Below are 15,283 nucleotides of genomic sequence, written 5' to 3'. Positions count from 1 at the left end.
TAAAGGACATTAGTGAACCAGATGGGTTTTTCCAACAATCAACAATGGTTTCATGGTTATCATTAGACTTTTAATTCCAGATTTTTATTGAATTCAAATTTCACCATCTGCAGCGGTGGGATTTGAACCAGGATCCCTAGAGCATTACTCTGGGTCTCTGTTTTACAAGTGCAGTGACAATACCACTACGCCACTGCCTCCCTTTTTATGATGGACAGTAGTCTACGAAAGTGTGCTGATACTCTACCCTTTCATTGCTGGTTATTAATCCAGCCGTTCGATTGTTTTAAAGGTGCTATATAAATATAAATTGATGTTGTTATTAATGAGTGAGCTTGAAATCCAAAGTCAGGTGACTGGTTAAGCCTCAGCCAGAGCTGCATGTTTAACTCTGGGCAGCACGGGAAGGATGCCAAAGACTTGGAGCAAGTGCAGAAGAGATTAACAAAATTGGCTCCAGCAACGAGAGAATTCAGGTTTGTGGAAAATCTGGAGTCGCTCCCCCTTACAGCAGACAAGATTTAATAGCTGTTCAAAATCACAAATGGTTTAGATAAGAGTAAATAAAGAGAAACCTTTTCCAAGAGCAGATTTTAAGATTATTGGCAAAAAAAAATTTTTTTAAATAGGTGATATGAGGAAGCATTGTATTACACAAGTTACTGTGACCTGGAACACACTGCCTAAAAGGGTAGTGTAAGCAGATTAAATCGCAACATTCAAAAGGAGGTCAGATAAATACTTGAAGGGAAAAGAAAAATCATTGAGCTTTGGGGAAATAGCAGGGGACTGGGATTGATTAGATAGCTTTACAAAAGAGCTGGCACGGAAATGATGGGGCATGTCCTCGTTCTGTGTTGGATCATTCTATGATTGCCAGGAACAGCTCTAGCAGCAGACATCCTCATTCAAATAAATAGCAACAATTACTGACCTTGCCAGTGACGCCCACATCCCATGAAAGAATTTTTTAAAATTAGAAGCCCTGAACAGGCAGAATCTCACACTTCCTTCAGCCAATAATGCTAGCCTACAAGCAGTCAATAGAAGGCAAAATTTGTCATGATATGCAGACACATACATAATGATATACAGACAAGCAGCTAATGGACACAGAGAACAGGACATGACCAATAAGCAGGCAGGACACTCAGGGGTGGGATCTGACTATAAAAGACACGAGGCACTCACACTCCGCCTCTTTCCACTGATGAACATCAAGAGAGTCAGTCAAGGACGTTGTTACAATCTCACACCTCCACCACATGGCTAAGAGCTAGTCTAGTTCAGTCAGACAGAGTAACCACACTTAAGTTAGCAGAGAGTCGAACTTACAGAGAACTGTGCTAACTGTGCTATTAGTTCAATAAACCTGATTGAACTAACTTCAAGGTCTGGAGTATCTTTCTGATCTAAGCTGCATCCAGTTGCAGCCAGTGTTAGACCAGTGTACCTAACACAACATGATACCAGGAGACTACTAATTTAAGGTGGCTTACCTCAGTCCGTTCCGTAACGACCAACAAATGTATCCCGGCACCATAGAGAAGATTCAGGCTCCACACCAGCTCACGACCTCCGGCAATCTCAGTGCCAATTGGTGGATATTCAAGCAAAGGTTCCTGCTATATATCGAAGCCTCAGACCTCGAGAGTGCATCTGGTGCAAGACAGATCGCGCTTCTCCTCTCAACAGCGGGTGATCAAGCCATCAAACTCTTCAACTCGTTTAACTTCACCGAAGGCCAGGACAAGACAAAGTTTCAGACCATCCTGGACAAGTTCGATAATCACTGTGAAGTGGACACTAATGAAATCTTCGAGCGCTACATATTCAAACAACGTCTTCAAGGTAAAGATGAATTTTTCAATGCCTTCTTAACTAGCCTCCGCCTGCTAGCGCTGTCCTGCAACTTTGGTGATATTGCTGACTCCATGATCAGAGACCAAATCATGGTTGGAGTTCACTCTGATTCTCTGAGAGGGCAGCTCTTAAAAATCAAGCATATGACCCTGCCAGTCACGATTGAAACATGTACAGTGCATGAGCACACAGAAAATCGGTATTCCCAATACAAATCGGCTGAAAATGAGAAACTTGCCTCCCACGAGGCAGAGAGTGTGCAGGCCATCTCCCGGATGCAGCGCCTCAGCATTGAAGACAGCGGCCATCTCGCACGCTTTTCCCGGAGCCCCAAGCATGCGCGATACGAACGGGATAACGAAGCGGCTGACACCCACACAGCGCATGTGCAGATGTCTGCCAACCGCACTGCACATGTGCGACGACATACACCACGTCACGACGCCGACGTCATGACGTGCCCGAACTGTGGCAACGCCGACTTAAAGGGACACAGCCTTGCAAGAGACAGGCGATGTTCAAACTGCGGGAATCCTGGACACTATGCAGCCTTGTGAGGTCTGCACCACCAGTCAGAGGCCAGCGATCCCAATTCCGACGACGGCACGTCCAGAATGTGCAACGACGATTACAGGATTCTGAGGACGAGTGCCTGGAGTCCGCCTATCAAGTGGGCATCATTACCACACGTGAACATGCCACACCTAACTCATCTCGCATTCAGTCCATCCTCGCTGTGGATTCGGAGGACGAATGGCGTGCGGTGATGCAGGTCAACCGCTGCTCCATCCAGTTCAAGCTGGACACAGGTGCTTCTGCCAACCTCCTCTCACAGGCAGACTTCAAACGCATCAAGAAGCCTCCCAACGTCCTTCCAGAAGCCTGGCAGCTCCTGGACTATAACGGTAATGCCATCACGGCACTGGGGTCCTGCCATCTACTCGTCTCCAACCGGAGGACCCATGCACGGCTAAGGTTTGAAATTGTCAAGCCGGACAGGGCATCCCTACTGGGTGTGCATGCCTGCAAAAAGCTAAATCTGGTGCAGCGGGTTTATTCAACGACATCCTCCAAAGTGGATCTTCAAGCTGGCATTGACGACATCCTCACTGAGTATCCAGATGTGTTTGACAGGATGGGCACTTTGCCATATCGGTACAAGATCATACTGTGACCTGATGCCAGGCGGCCCATCAGGCAGAGTGGTTGGAGCTGAAAGCCAAGCTCACCACTGCACCCGTATTGGCATTTTTCGACCCAGACAGGGAAACAAAAATCTCGACAGATGCGAGCCAGGTTGGCATCGGTGCGGTCCTGCTGCAACGCGATGACACTTCATCCTGGGCACCGGTTGCCTACGCATCAAGGGCAATGACGCCCACCGAACAAAGGTATGCACAAATCGAGAAGGAATGCCTGGGCCATCTCACTGGCATTCTCAAGTTTCACGACTATGTCTACGGCCTGCCGACATTCACAGTCGAGACGGATCACAGGCCCCTGGTCCACATTATCTACAAGGACCTCAATGACACGACGCCTCGGTTGCAGCGCATCCTCCTCAAACTCAGTCGGTACGACTTTGACCTGGTCTACACGCCTGGCAAGGAGCTCATCATTGCCGATACACTGTCCCGCTCCATCACCGTGCCTAGTGAACCACTGAACGTCATCCGGCAAATTGAGTCACAGGTTGAGTCACAGGTGCAGCTGTGTGCTAGCACCCTCCCGGCATCTGATGAGAAGGTGATTCGTATCTGTGAGGAGATAGCCAAAGACCCCCTCTTGCAGCGTGTTATGCAACACCTAGCCAATGGCTGACAAAAAGGGCTGCGCCCTCAATTTTTCAATGTAACTGACGACCTGACGGTGGTTGATGGTATCCTCCTCAAACTAGACCGGATTGTAATTCCACACAGTCTCCAGAGCCTGCTGCTCCGTCAAATCCATGAGGGCCACCTGGGTGTGGATAAGTGCAGTCGCAGATCCAGGCAGGCTGTCTACTGGCCCGGGGTCAGCCAGGACATTGCGAACATGGTCCTTAACTTTGCGACCTGTCAACGCTTCCAGCCAGCGCAGAGTAAGGAGACACTTCAGCAACATGAAATCGAAACCTCTCCGTGGTCCAAGGTTGGCAACGACCTCTTTCATGCAAATGGTCGTGGTTACGTGTTAATCATTGATTACTTTTCCAATTACCCTGAAGTCGATAAGCTCTCAGACCTCACATCTCGGACCGTCATCAAGGCCTGTAAGGAGACGTTCTCCAGGCATGGTATCCCACTCACTGTCATGAGTGACAATGGCCCATGCTTCAGCAGCCATGAATGGTCCCACACTATCCGCAGTCAAACGGAAAAGTTGAGAAAGGGGTGCACATAGTGAAACAGCTCATCTGCAAGGCCGCGGATTCTGCGTCTGACATTCACCTTGCGCTGCTTGCGTACAGGGCGACCCCACTGTCCACTGGCATGTCACCGGCTCAACTCCTGATGAACAGGGACCTGCGAATGACACTTCCAGCCATACACGTGCCCAATGGGAAGCACGGTAGCATTGTGGATAGCACAATTGCTTCACAGCTCCAGGGTCCCAGGTTCGATTCCGGCTTAGGTCACTGTCTGTGCGGAGTCTGCACATCCTCCCCGTGTCTGCGTGGGTTTCCTCCGGGTGCTCCGGTTTCCTCCCACAGTCCAAAGATGTGCAGGTTAGGTGGATTGGGCCATGATAAATTGCCCTTAGTGTCCAAAATTGCCCTTAGTGTTGGGTGGGGTTACTGGGTTATGGGGATAGGGTGGAGGTATCGACCGTGGGTGGGGTGCTCTTTCCAAGAGTCGGTGCAGACTCGATGGGCCGAATGGCCTCCTTCTGCACTGTAAATTCTATGAAAACTATGAAATAAACCTGGATCACCTCCCGGTGCTGCAGAAGGTGCAGCAACTCCGAGACCGGCAAAAACAGGGCTATGATGCTCATACCATCGATTTGCTCGTGTTATCCCCGTCAGACACTGTTCGGGTCAAGATCCCTGATGGAGGCTGGTCAGCTCCAGCTGTCGTTGTTCGACAGGCTGCCCCCCACTCGTATGTTGTGCGTCTGGCTGGTGGTTCTGTTGTGCGACGAAACAGACGGGCACTGCGCAAAGTTGCCTGCCCGCAACCACATTCTTCTCCGTTTCCTTCTGTTGTTTTGCCACCTCCTGATACCTCGACTCATGAGGCCACCAGTCAGGCTTCAATCTTGCCCATCAAGGCACTGTCGGCCCCACCACCACCTCTCCCGCGGTCGACTAGGATCAGACGCAAGCCACAGAGACTGGACTTATGAACATTTGTTCTGTTTGCTATGTTCTGTGTTCTCGCATTAGACAGCTGTTTTCACATTTACATATGTTCACATCCACTGCATGTATATATGTTAATATTGGCCTATTCTTGTAAATACGTTCACATATGTCATCCAAACATTAAAAAAGGGGAGATGTCATGATATGCAGACACACACATAATGATATACAGACAAGCAGCTAATGGACACAGAGAACAGGACATGACCAATAAGCAGGCAGGACACTCAGGGGTGGGATCTGACTATAAAAGACACGAGGCACTCACACTCCGCCTCTTTCCACTGATGAACATCTAGAGAGTCAGTCAAGGGTGTTGTTACAATCTCACACCTCCACCACGTGGCGAAGAGCTAGTCTGGTTCAGTCAGACAGAGTAACCATACTTAAGTTAGCAGAGAATCAAACTCACAGAGAACTGTGCTATTAGTTCAATTGAACTAACTTCCAAGGTCTGGAGTATCTTTCTGATCTAAGCTGCATCCAGTTGCAGCCAATGTTAGACCAGTGTACCTAACACGACAAAATTCAGGTGGAATAAAAGTTAAGTACAATCATTGCAATTAACTCCCCTGAATTAAATTACCGTAATCCTCCATGATACGCCAGTAAAGAAATGATAAACTCACTGCTTCTGTGGGTCATAATAATAATAATCACTTATTGTCACAAGTAGGCTTCAAATGAAGTTACTGTGGAAAAAACCCCTGTCGCCACATTCCGCCACCTGTTCGGGGAGGCCAGTACGGGAATTGAACCTGTGCTGCTGGCATTGTTCTGCATTACAAGCCAGCTGTTTAGCCCACTGTAGGAACAGGAATAGGAGTCACCATTCCGTCCCTTGTGCCTGTTTTGCCATTCAATTAGATCATGACTGCTCGGTAATGAGCTTTTACTCATGAGTACGCCATTCATCCCTATTCTTTAATTGTGTATAAAACCTGCAAATCGCATTAATGATTGACAAATAACCCTGAATTTTTGCTACGACGGAGATCCTCTCCATTGTAGCAAAAATGGCAGATGCATCTGGAAATTGGAGATCCCACTCCTAAATACAGCACCTCCCATTTTTGCAGGAGCATGAATAGGCCTGGGTCAAGGTTTGACATGCGCATTTCAGGGGCCGCTGCCCATACAATCAGCAGCGGCCTCCACTCTGCGGTGATACACCACTGGACACTGGCTTCCAGTCACTAAAGCAGCCGTCTGTCATCACCCTCTGTCTCCCACAGTTAAGCCAATTTTGAATCCACCTTCTCAAATTACCATGTGCATTTGCCTTCTTAATAAGTCTCCCATATGGGGCCTTGTCAAAGGTTTTACTGAAATCCATGTAAACTACATCAACTACACTACCCTCATCTACACACCTGCTCAAAAAATGCAATCAAATTTGTTCAGCATGACCTTCCTCTGACAAAGCCATGCTGACTATCCCTGATCAAACCTTGCCTCTCCAAGTGGAGATAGATTCTCTCCTTAAGAAATTTCTCCAATAGTTTCACCACACTGACGTGAGACTCACTGGTCTGTAGTTCCCTGGTTTATCTCTACAACCTTTCTTAAATAGGGACCACATTAGGTGTTCTCTGGCATCTCCCCTATGGACAATTAAAACTTTGGGTCAGAGCCCCTGCAATCTCCTCCCTCATCTCCCACAGCATCCTGGGACACAATTCATCTGTACCTGGAGATTTGTCCACTTTTAAGCTTGCCAATTCCTCCAATACCTTGTCACTCCCTATGACAATTTGCTCAAGAACCTCACAGTCTCTCTCCCCGAGTTCCATATCTGCCTCCTCATTCTTTTGGGTGAAGACAGATGTGAAATATTCATTCAACACCCTACCAATGTCCTCTGGCTCCACCCACAAATTTCCCTCTTGGCACCTGATGGGTCCTACCCTTTCCCTGGCTATCCTCTTCCCATTGATATACTTATAGAATATCTTGTGAATTTCCCTACTTTTACCAGCCAGAGATTTCTCATACTCCCTCTTTGCTCTCCTAATTGTTTCTTAAGCTCCATCCTGCACTTTCTGTACTCCACTAATGTCTCTGTAGATTTGCTCCCCTTGTACTTGCTAAAAACCTCTCTTTCCCTTCTCATCATATCCGGAATACCATGGTTCACCCGTGGTTCTCTGGGCTTGTTACCCTAGAGGGAATGTGTTGGGCCTGTACCCTCCCCATTTCCTTTCTGAACCCCCCCCCACACGTCTCTTCTGTAGATTTTCCCACCAGTAATTCTTTCTAGTCTACCCTGGACTTAGTTTACTAAAAGCTGCTCTCCCCAATCCAAAATCTTTTTTTGCAAATTGCCTACATATTTGCTCTTCTATCTGCTTTCACTATTTGGTAGACTAGTTTACTCCCAGTAGTGTGACTGCCCCATTTTTATTTCGAAGCGCATCCCATAAAGCCTTGTTTTTTTTTTCTAAAATTTAGAGTATCCAATTCATTTTTTCCAATTTAGGGGCAAATCAGCGTGGCCAATACACCTAGCCTGCACATCTTTGGGTTGTGGGGGCAAAACCCACGCAAACACGGGGAGAATGTGTAAACTCCACACGGACAGTGACCCAGGGCCAGGATCGAACCTGGGATCTCAGTGCCATGAGATAGCAGTGCTAACCACTGTGCCACCGTGCTACCCAAATTGTTGACCTGTTTAGTATAGAATCATAGAATTTACAATGCAGAAGTAGGCCATTCAGCCCATCGAGTCTGCACCAGGCGTTACAAAGAGCACCCTACTCAAGCCCACGTATCTACCCTGTCCCAGTAACCCCCACTTATCCTTTTTTGGACATTAAGGGCAATTTATCATGGCCAATCCACCTAACCCGCACATCTTTGGACTGTGGGAGGAAACCGGGGCACCCGGAGGAAACCCACACAGACATGGGGAGAATGTGCAGACTCCGCACAGACAGTGACCCAAGCTGGGAATCGAACCTAGGACCCTGGAGCTGTGAAGCAACTGTGCGAACCACGATGCTACCGTGCTTCCCACTAGTATTTCATCCCTTCTCACAATGGAATTGATTCTTTACCCATTAGCTACTCACCCTCATTTTTTATCTCTCCCACTGTCCTGCCTGAAGACTCTATAACCAGGGATATTAAGCTTCCATTTTTGTCCCTCCTTTAGCCAGGTTTCTGTTATAACAATGACATCCTTAGCGGAGCAGGCTCGAAGGGCCAAAAGGCCTCCACCTGCTCCTATTTTCTATGTATCTATATGCCTGCACACAGTTCTGCATATAGTTAATAATGCGACCTGCAACCAGTTGGTGGCGATAGAGATCTAACAGGTGACGCAACACACCCAGCAGTTGGCAGCAAGACATACAAAAAGGAGTAACTCCAGGAGAATTCACCAAATTCATTTAGTAGCCATCGTCTGTATTGTTGTTCCTTAGTTATCTTTTCCACATATTTATTAATAAATCAGCTTTATAATCAAGCAACTATCTGTTCTATGTACATCCTTACAACAGTTACATCACATATTCAACACAGTCAAGTCAGATTTGCTTTCTCATTTTTTCTGAAACGCGATATAGGAAGGCCTGTGCTGGCAGGAGTGGGCCTGAGCTGGCAGGAGCAGCCCTGAGCTGGCAGGTGGAGGCGTGAGCTGGTTGGAGCAGGCCTGTGCTGGCAGGAGCGGGCCTGGGCTGGCAGGAGCAGGCCTGGGCTGGCAGGAGCAGCCCTGTGCTGGCAGGAGCAGCCCTGGGCTGGCAGGAGCAGGTCTGAGCTGGCAGGAGCAGGTCTGAGCTGGCAGGAGCGGGCCTGTGCTGGCAGGAGCAGCCCTGGGCTGGCAGGAGCGTGCCTGGGCTGGCAGGAGCAGCCCTGGGCTGGCAGGAGCAGCCCTGGGCTGGCAGGAGCTGGCCTGTGCTGGCAGGAGCGGGCCTGGGCTGGCAGGAGCGGGCCTGGGCTGGCAGGAGCAGGTCTGAGCTGGCAGGAGCATGTCTGAGCTGGCAGGAGCGGGCCTGTGCTGGCAGGAGCGGGCCTGGGCTGGCAGGAGCGGGCCTGGGCTGGCAGGAGCAGCCCTGGGCTGGCAGGAGCAGGCCTGTGCTGGCAGGAGCGGGCCTGTGCTGGCAGGAGCAGCCCTGGGCTGGCAGGAGCAGGTCTGGGCTGGCAGGAGCAGGTCTGGGCTGGCAAGAGCAGGTCTGAGCTGGCAGGAGCGGCCCTGGGCTGGCAGGAGCGGGCCTGGGCTGGCAGGAGCAGGTCTGAGCTGGCAGGAGCAGGTCTGAGCTGGCAGGGGCAGGTCTGAGCTGGCAGGAGAAGCCCTGGGCTGGCAGGAGCGGTCCTGGGCTGGCAGGAGCAGGTCTGAGCTGGCAGGGGCAGGTCTAAGCTGGCAGGAGCAGGTCTGAGCTGGCAGGAGCAGGTCTGAGCTGGCAGGAGCAGGTCTGAGCTGGCAGGAGCAGGTCTGAGCTGGCAGGAGCAGGTCTGAGCTGGCAGGAGCAGGTCTGAGCTGGCAGGTGCAGGTCTGAGCTGGCAGGAGCAGGTCTGAGCTGGCATGAGCGTGCCTGGGCTGGCAGGAGCAGGCCTGGGCTGGCAGGAGCAGGTCTGAGCTGGCAGGGGCAGGTCTGAGCTGGCAGGAGCGGGTCTGAGCTGGCAGGAGCAGGTCTGAGCTGGCAGGAGCAGCCCTGGGCTGGCAGGAGCGGGCCTGGGCTGGCAGGAGCAGGTCTGAGCTGGCAGGAGCAGCCCTGGGCTGGCAGGAGCGGGCCTGGGCTGGCAGGAGCGGGCCTGGGCTGGCAGGAGCAGGTCTGAGCTGGCAGGAGCAGGTCTGGGCTGGCAGGAGCAGCCCTGGGCTGGCAGGAGCGGGTCTGGGCTGGCAGGAGCAGGTCTGAGCTGGCAGGAGCAGCCCTGGGCTGGCAGGAGCGGGCCTGGGCTGGCAGGAGCACGCCCGAGCTTTGTACATTTCTTTGCATTGCCAGTGTACACCTTTGGAGAGTTACATGTATCCCTGTGGAATTAGTTTTAAGCTTGTCTTAACTGCCCCAGAATTGGCAGATACCCAATTCAAGCTGTCTTGCTTACACCCAAGTGTAGGAGGATGGTCTGCTGGACTTGCAACGCCAATTTTTTTGTTTTTAATGACTTGTGCATTCAGGTGCCAGGAAGTATTTTGCGCTCGAGAAGGGCACAATACACAATGAAAGGAAGATACAACATGGACATAGCACTGGATCAAAATCCTGGAACTCCCTCCCTGAAAGAACTGTTGGTGTACCTACACCACACAGACTGCAGCAGTTGAAGAAGGCAGCTCACCACCACTTTCTCAAGAACAATTAGGGATGGGCAATCACCAAGCCAGAAACGTCCACATCCCATGATGAGTGAAAACAAAACCCTCACATGTAAACACCATAGAAGCGAGTCACTGTTAAAGTCAAAGGACAGAAGGAGGGCAGTAGGTTCAAAGGAAGAAGCTGCTGCCTTCAGACCAAGAAGGAGGAAGAGAGGCAGGACAAGCAGATTGAACCTTGTAGGAAGGTTGTACAGACCCAGGACATCATACTTCAATATGATGGAGAAGCAATGCTGAAAGCGACTGAGATTAAGCTGAGGTGGTGACAGACATAATGTCACATGATCCAGCAACAATTCGAGCCACAGTCCATCAACCTAGGCCAATGTGTGACAGGTCATGCAGATGAATGCCTTGCACCCAGCACACTTGCTTGAAACGCGCCTGCTGCCCAGCATCTCCCCTTGGAATCTGATCATTGAGCCTCCCTTAAAGTAAAGTTTGGATGGATATTGAAAGCACTAAGGAATGTCTCAGAGCTTGAGCTTTTGAACACTAGATTCTTGTTATGGACTAGAAAAGGTAGAAGCTCTTCCTTGCTCTTGAAGATTTTACACCGAGATAGACCTCAACATGCTGCCTTCATTATCACTGGCAAGAACAGCCTTCATAATGGTACCATTCTTTTAGAGTTCAGTAATGTACAAACACACACTGACTCATCTTGGTACATCTAAATATGTTCAAATTGAATATTTACAATGAACCCATTAGTGCGCTAGGCAAGATGGCATCCTGCACTCTCACACACTTATGATGTGCTTCGCTTGGAGGAGGTAGAGGAAACTGCTTTCTTGGTATATACGAGCTTGGTGGGTGGCCTTGTCATGCAGGCATCCATTGGGCACCTCCTTTGGACTGTGGCCTCTGCATCAACCGCCCTGGTCACTGGCATATGTGGAGCAGACAAAGGCTTGGGGAGAGGGCCGAGGAGGGGGAAGAAGGGGGCGGAGAAGCTTTTGTTTCCTTCACCCTCTTCACTGTCCTGTCTTGGCCCTCAGGTGGGTTTGATGGGGCTGGATGCCGGTGGTCAGCGGTCGCCCGTTGCAATAACCCCTGTGCCAACAGTGTAACCGCCCTTTTAAAAGGTACAACGATCCTCATTTATTCCACAGATGCCAACGATCATATCCTGAGCAGACTGACTCAGGCTACTGAGGAAGGCTTTCACCCTTTCATGGACAAGTTGCCGCTGCTCTTGCATCCACTCCTTGTGCTTCTTCTGCTTGTGCGTCTCCATGAGAGTCACCAATCTCTCATGGTCAAAGCTCATGAAGTTGAGCCACTAGGAAAATGTGGAGTGAGTAATAGAGATGGACTCCTCCATTTGCAGTCTGAGAGCTCCCACTTTCTCAGGGATCTCTGCCAGATGTCCACACATCTGTTGCTGATTGCCCAAATAGTGTGCCCCAAAAGGTGACTCCTGAGACTCCAAGTTCCTGGCTACTGGGGCACCACTGTGACTTTCCTACCTCCTCTGAGGAGGATTGTGTCTCTAGCTCTGATATCTCCTCCTGCATTAACCCTAACTCTGGTGTGCTGCCCTTTAACCTGCGGCACACATGCGCAACATCCCTCCAACGTGCTGATATCGGAGCATTGGAGTGTGGACTGTTTGATGTGACGCTGTCTCCTTGGACATCTGTTCTTCCTCCTGATGACGGAAGGATGATCTGGTCCAGGGAGGGTTGGGAATGCAGAAGCGGGGATGTGTGTGAGACACCAAAGCAGTTATTTAGATATAGCCCATCTCATTGTAAAATCATGCTCTTATGCACATCACTGCCTTAACCATGCCCACGCTGTTCGATGAAAGCACATCTTTGCACTCCCTCTCATGCCAACATCTCCTTGTGCTCCGGGAGGTGAATCATGAGCTCCATCATTACCACCATATTCCAAAATGCATTTACCACTGCATTTTATCAGCTGCGAACGGTGATTCACCATCATCAACAGATTGCTGCTCAGGGACCCTGATAATCTCCATCACCATCTGTTCAACCAATTGGTCACCCTCTTCAACTGCTATCACAACATGATTTAATGTTAGCCTGATATATAGTACATGCAGGGATATCTCTCTTCGCTGTGTCTGTGTGTCGCAGCGCTCATTCACATCTGTTCTGTGCACATCTAAGTGAGCAGTTTACATGTGCAAGCTTCAATGCTGGAGCAGAGGTATGTGCCATGTCTCACACCATAGCTGCAGCCTGCAGACGTAACCCTTTCCTTGGAGCTTTGTGTGGATAAGCCAAGCTATTCACCTTTCCAGGACACAGCAGGTCACTGAACATTGTCCTGCACGGAATCCATGAGTACTGATAGTCTCCTCCTGTGCTCACCACAGCTGCAATCTGAATCTCGACCTTCTTGGTTGCTGCAGGGGCATTAATGTGCCAGCAGGGTCAGGACATGTCTTCTGTTCTGGACCTCTTCCAACAAAACCTAAAGTTTTCGATCAGAAAAGCAGGGGTCGCCTGGACCCTTCCCTTCCCCCATGTCTCCTCTTTGTGACATTCCATCCATAAAAATGTACGGTGAAAAGGGTCAGGAGCCATTCAGATTACAATGCTCGCATTCATTTTTATGTGCTTATGTTCGCCGATCATTTTCATTATATTAGTGATACTGTTAAAAGTGTTTTGGAGCAAATGGCTCTAGCCAAAATGTATGTTGTTGCACTCACTCCTGCATAGCTATGCTCTCCGGCTACTGACAGCCCGACTGATTTACTCCCTCTTACGTCAGACACACTGTTATGCCATGACAGTGTGCAGATGTGAGGGGCATGGCTCGAGCTCAACTGTGCTGGTGATCCTGACAGATGGATGACAACAGGGAAAGTAGTTGGGATAATGACCATGGCATTGTGCATCATTCATCCACTGAGTCTTTGTAACTAGCTACATGACTGCAGAACATCAGGTAGTGGTGGCAAGACAAGGCCATCTCCATGGCTGTGTCTTATGAATCCACTCCACGTTTTCAGTGCTTCAGTACAGTACATTGTCAATTGACAGCAACAATTACATTTTTCCCTAGGGAACGCCCATGATGGGCCATCCATTCCAGGGCTAGCCACTAGTTGGACAGCATTTAAAGAGTTCCGCTCTCACCTGACAAGATGTTTCCTCCAAGGTACAGGGATCACCATGGATAACCAACCTCTCAATTTGGTCCTGAGTCGTCCAGCCCGTGTTGAGCGTGTCTCTGACACCTCCCTAACATCGCCCATCCACCTCCCCACCAGAAATCTGACGCTCGGTCAGATATTTTTAGAAGTCAGGTTTTCAGAACTGGGAACTCTCCGGACTCTACGCACCCGACACACGGACAGAAATCTAGCATCAGAAAGCCAAGGGTTGCTTTACATGTTCCACATTAGAATTATGTTGCAAAGCCTTCCTGTTACTACGATCAATAGACAGCTTGTCCTGGTAAAGACAACTTCAGTTACTTGAATAGATTGGAGATTGGAGAAACTGTGAGGTTGGCCTTCCTGGAGAAGGCAAAGAGGAGACTTGATAGAGCTGTTCAAAATGTTGAGGGGCCTAGACAGTGTAGATAAAGAGAAATTGTTCCCATTTGGTGAGAGTTGAGAATCAATGAACACAGGCTTCAAAGGTCATTGGCAAAGGCTCCAAAGGCGACAGGAGTAAAAGCTTTTTTCTTTCCAAACTGAAGCAATAGTCACAATCTGGAATGCACTCTTTAAAGGGGTGGTGGATGCAGCTTTGATCCTGGCTTTCAAAACAGAATTCATGTGAAGGAAAAACATTTGTAGAGCTACAGGGAAAGGATGAGGGAATGGAATTGGCTGAATTGTTCTTGCAGAGAGCTGGCATGGATTCGATGAACTGAGTGCCTCTTTCTGCTCCGGAACCATTCCATGGTTCTCTGGGTGGTCACAATGGAAAATGAAAGAAGATCTCTCATTGTTAGTTTATTTATTCAACACTGCAGCCCAGCTATCAGCTCTCGGCTGTGGGTTTAAAGTATAAATCACTGTGATTATCCTACACATTTCCTGTTCAAGTTGAACTGTTCTCTTCATAGACTTAAAAAACAAACTGATTTAAGATTAAAATAACAAATGGGTTTCTTCCTTTGATCTATACAATATGACTGCTGACACAAAAATATAGGTAGAAAATTAAAGTCTTGGTTTCTTTTGAACAGAAATGAACTAAAACAAATATGAAAACAAAATTGGCCCGGATTTTTGCTCTCAGGTCAAGAACACAGGGTTGGGATATCTCCCAGCTTAATTGCTCCCCTTCCACATACACTCAAACCCGCCACCATCGATGAACAGCGGCAGCCATTTGTATCATCTACAGGATGCACTGCGGTAACTCAGCAAGATTCCTTAGACAGCACCTTCCAAACCCATGATCACTACCATCTAGAAGGACAAGAGCAGCAGATAGCTGTGAACTCCACCACCTGGAGGTTCCCCTCCAAGTCACTCACCACCCTGACTTGGAAATATGTCGAAGTTCCTTCACTGTCGCTGGAACATCATCCTGAAACTCTCTCCCTAACAGCACAGTGGGAGTACCTACACCTCAAGAGACTGCAGCGGTTCAAGGCGGCAGCTCACCACCATCTTCTGAAGGGCAGCTAGGGAAGGGCGATAAATGCTGGTCTAACCAGCGATGCCCACATCCCGTAAATGAATTTTTAAAAAATATCCAAAGGGGTGCATCAGCTCTCTAAAAGGGTACCCCAGCTATCCAAACAAC

At 49.2% G+C, this 15,283-nt stretch overlaps 1 protein-coding gene across 3 annotated transcripts in view; it reads right to left on the bottom strand.

The window, feature by feature from the left end:
- slc12a8 (solute carrier family 12 member 8) overlaps nt 1-15,283 on the bottom strand; it is a 311,686-nt gene that overhangs the window by 203,343 nt on the left and 93,060 nt on the right. The gene's annotated exons all lie outside the window — the stretch shown is intronic.

The sequence above is a fragment of the Scyliorhinus torazame genome, chromosome 2 (genome assembly GCF_047496885.1).
Source record: "Scyliorhinus torazame isolate Kashiwa2021f chromosome 2, sScyTor2.1, whole genome shotgun sequence".
In the NCBI taxonomy this organism is placed as follows: domain Eukaryota; kingdom Metazoa; phylum Chordata; class Chondrichthyes; order Carcharhiniformes; family Scyliorhinidae; genus Scyliorhinus; species Scyliorhinus torazame.
The sequence above is the reverse complement of the archived record's forward strand: the minus strand, read 5'-3'. Positions and strand labels throughout refer to the sequence as shown.